Genomic DNA, 4,157 nt, shown 5'->3' on the forward strand with positions numbered 1-4,157 from the left:
ATTTTTTAATATTTCTAAATAAGTCCAATTTCAATCTTCTCTTATCAATATTATTTTCCACAAATTTGGATGAAAAATATGATTTTTTATTTGATTGAATTTGATTGGAAATCAAATCCAAATCAACTCTCTTTCATAATCTTTTGATTATTTGATTTTAATCATATTTTTTAATGAATAAAAATTCAAATAAAACCAAAAATTCACCACAAATTCGTGGCTTTGAGATTGAGTATCTTTGATGACTTGAGGAGCAAGATTGAATCAAAAAAGATTGGGCCCATTTGTAAATAAATCCATTTTGAAGCCTTTTTGTTTCACACTTTTCTCTCCAAATTGTCCAACTTTGACAAGGCACATCTCCCTCAATTTTTAAGATATGGAAGAGTTCTAGGACTTTTTGGAAACCTCAAGATGTCCTCTACAAGCCACTTTCGAAGCTTTTTTCCATTTGAGGATTTTATCTCGATGATATGGGCTTTGATAAAAAACTGCTTTTGGTTGACTTTCAAAAAGGACCTATAATCTTTTGATCCATATCTCTCAAATGAAGCATTTTTAGACTTGTCATGTGAGAGGCAAATTTGTAGAGAATTCAATTTCCTTCAAAATGAGCTATGGATGGAAAATTTCTGATGCTCCATGCGAAAGTTATGGCTGGTCAAAGTTCAGTTGACTTTTTAGGTAAAAAACCCTAATTTAGAAACTTTGAGTTTTGTTGATTTCTGAACTTTCCTTGATGAATCATGATCAACCCTTAATCAAATGATGAATGATACTTCAAAATAAAGATGTTGACCAAAAATCAGGAATTTTGACTGTACTTTGACCATAGTTGACTTTTAGGTAAAACTGATCGACTGTTGACCATTTGAGCAGTTGAATGAGCAATCTTATGAATCAGGGCTTGGAACTTGGCATGAGGATCCTTTGAAGCATATGAGAGGAATCAGAAGCTGATCTTACTTTAAAAAGATCAAAACCCTAGTTGGAGAGTTGTTGTTTAGGAGAGTGCGCATTCAGTCAAGTCTCGAGCCTTTGATATTCAAATGAGCTCGAGTATGAAAATGTGATGGGCAAATTTTGGGGTATGAGATATTCCAATTACCATCTCTTATTGTAATTATGAGTGATAATGCATGATTGGTTGTGTTGTTGAGTCAATTTGATTGTATGTCAGAGTTAGGTTTTTGGGGTTCTAAGAATTGAATTGGGAATTGGATTTTTTGATGTATGGATTGATATAGGATGATAGTCTAATAAGTATGAATGAATCCTATGAATGAAAGTGTGAAATTTGTTAGACGCTAGGCTTAAGGATCTAGAGGGGGTGAATAGATCTCTCAGAGTTTTTCGGAATTATTTCAAACTTTAGCGAAAGCGGTTCAGGATCGACTCGCGTCTAGTCCGGACCGCTATTGAAAAGGTTGTATATGTGATAAAACCACAAGATAATTGGGATTAACAATGAAAGGATAGATTATATAATCAATTAGTTGCTCTAATGAAAAACGATTAACTTCTGATTTGATAAACTTTGTTTGCAATGCTTTGATAATGGATGAAGCAAAAGCACAAACACTTGGTGATAATATCTAAATTGATTGTGATTCAATATGTGGTGAATTGTGATGTTTACGAAGGTTCTTAATACAAAATTTTAACACTTGAATCATTGATCAATTTGCAATTATAACCAAGTACGAACAAAACGTAAATGAAAAGACAAAAGCGATAACAACACGATATTTGTTCAGGCAGTTCATCGATCGTCCTCGCTACGACTACATCTGCCCCCAATTCCAAACGGGAATTGGGATGTCTTTCATTATTATTGAAAACAGTTTATACAAAGAAGATAACAAAGCGATAAACATAAACCAATTATGTTGATCCTTTGAATCTTCTTCCCCCTTAATCTTGGGCCAGATCAAGGTCTTCCAAGAGCTTCACTTTGATTTCCTTGCTGCAGTGTATTGAATTCCTTGAACCCTTGTTCTTCAATCTTCACACTCAGCTGAATCTTTGATAAATCCTCTTGATAAAAACCCCCAAAATTCACCAATCTTGGAGGACAAAATCCGCAGATTTTATTCACCAAAACCCCACAAATCTTCACCCACTAGGAATCTTCAATTCCGTTCCATGGACGTTATCGATCTTGAACGCAAACCCTCAACGCAAAAATGATTGTGTGTAGTTGTGTTGGAGTTGTGTCGATGATCGAAGATGAGAAGCCTTTGTGTATCTTTCAGTTGTTGGTGTTTTTGCAATAAATGACATGAAGGAATATATAAAGGAGTAGGATCTGTGTATCAGCAAAACACACATAGTTTGGCAGGTTTTGAGCAGATAGGTCGACCTACTTTGTTGGTTAGTTCGACCTAACAGAGTTAGATTTGGCCAAGTTGTAATTACTTCCAGTTGAGTCGACCTGTTGGTAGGTTAGGTCGACCTAAAGTCAGTTAAATTGCATTCTTGAGGCTTTTCTTCAGTTTAGGTCGACCTAGGATAAAGGATGAGTCGACCTAACAGAACCATGTTGTTTTTACTTCACTTTGAGTCGACCTGCTGAAGCTCTGGGTCGACCTAACAGAAGTATGCAATTTTTACTTCAATTTGGGTCGACCTGATTGTGAACTAGGTCGACCTGACAGATGCAACGATGGTCAAAACTTCATTTTCTTTGAGTCATTCACTTGTGCTCTTGTATTTGGTTGCTTGTGATGTTTGCCATGAATCAAAAACTCATTTGTGATTGTATGCTTGTTCTTACAAACTCCCCCTTTTTGATGATGGCAAACATTTGCTTGAATGACGAACGCTCCCCCGTATTCACAACTCATATCTTGTGTGTGTTAGCTCCCCCGTACTAAGCTCCCCCGTACTCTCATTTTATCTCCCCCTTTGACAACATAAAAAAAAAGGCAGAAAACAGAAAGAGAGAAGCAGACGGCAAATATAATATAGAATGACAACATTATAATAGTGCAGATCGAATATAATATAGAAAGGAACAATATAATATCCAGGCATAATTAAAATTACAAAACAAAGCTTAATGTCAAGTATTAAAAGGTAGATAATCAAGTAGAGAAACATAATGAAATGCAATATGATGTGATGGCTAATGATATGAAACGAATGGATGCAAAGGTTGCTAACGCCTGCCTCGTCTTCCTCTTCCTCTTTGGAACCCTTGAGGACGATCCTCTTCAACTTGTTCCAGCAATTCATAGACGGATGTATTGAGAATGTTGAATCGTTGGCTCAAACCGGCGTGTCGAGTGTTTGCTGATTCTTCAAACTGATTTTGTCTTGCAATCATATTGGAAGCAAAGGTTTCAAAATCATTTTTGTGTTCTTGAGCCAAGCGATGAAGATTTTCATATTGGAGTTGTTGAGCATTGTAACGATCCTCTTGAAGCTGTTGCATATTCTGAAATTGAAGCGGTTGTGCTTCAAAGTTTTCTTGTTGGCGAAGCTGCATGTTTTCTAACATGGAAATGATGTTAGTTTGATCCGGCTGAGGCGGGGCTGTGTATCCCCAAGGGATTTCCTCTTCTTGTGATGGAACATATTGCCAATTTGGATCCGGATTATGTGAAACATCTTCCATAGTGTGATCATCATCATTTGCTATGTCTTGATCATTGCCTTCTTCTTCATTACCTGCAAGGGGGCCAAACTCTGTAGGATCGTCATAGTTGTATATGATCTTTCCGGTTCCCTTTTGAATGAGATAGTAAGTTTTCCTATTCGGATCCCAGTGGTATCCCATGAGGGTCAAGGTTGTTTGGGAGAAGTCTTGAGACTGTTGCATGTGGATGTAGGGCAAATTATCAAGCCTCATGCCGAAATGGTTCACGATAGTTTGAATGATTGAACCATAACATAGAGCAGTAGTTTTCTGCTGTACTTCATGGAACTTGGCAGCTAGAAAGTGTGGCCAGTGGACACGCGTTCTGTTTTGCAGCAGATACATCAACACAAATTCATTGCGTTCAATTCTTGAGAATCCTCCTGCTCTTGGTCGAATGACTCTTGAGATGATCCAATTTAGGAGCCTAGGATCTCTCTTTAAGTGACCAGCTGTGATTGTTTCATTTGGCTTGTCAAAGACGGAAGGGTCTTTGAGAATGGATTTCATGTAGGCC

The sequence above is a fragment of the Vicia villosa genome, linkage group LG5 (genome assembly GCF_029867415.1).
Source record: "Vicia villosa cultivar HV-30 ecotype Madison, WI linkage group LG5, Vvil1.0, whole genome shotgun sequence".
In the NCBI taxonomy this organism is placed as follows: domain Eukaryota; kingdom Viridiplantae; phylum Streptophyta; class Magnoliopsida; order Fabales; family Fabaceae; genus Vicia; species Vicia villosa.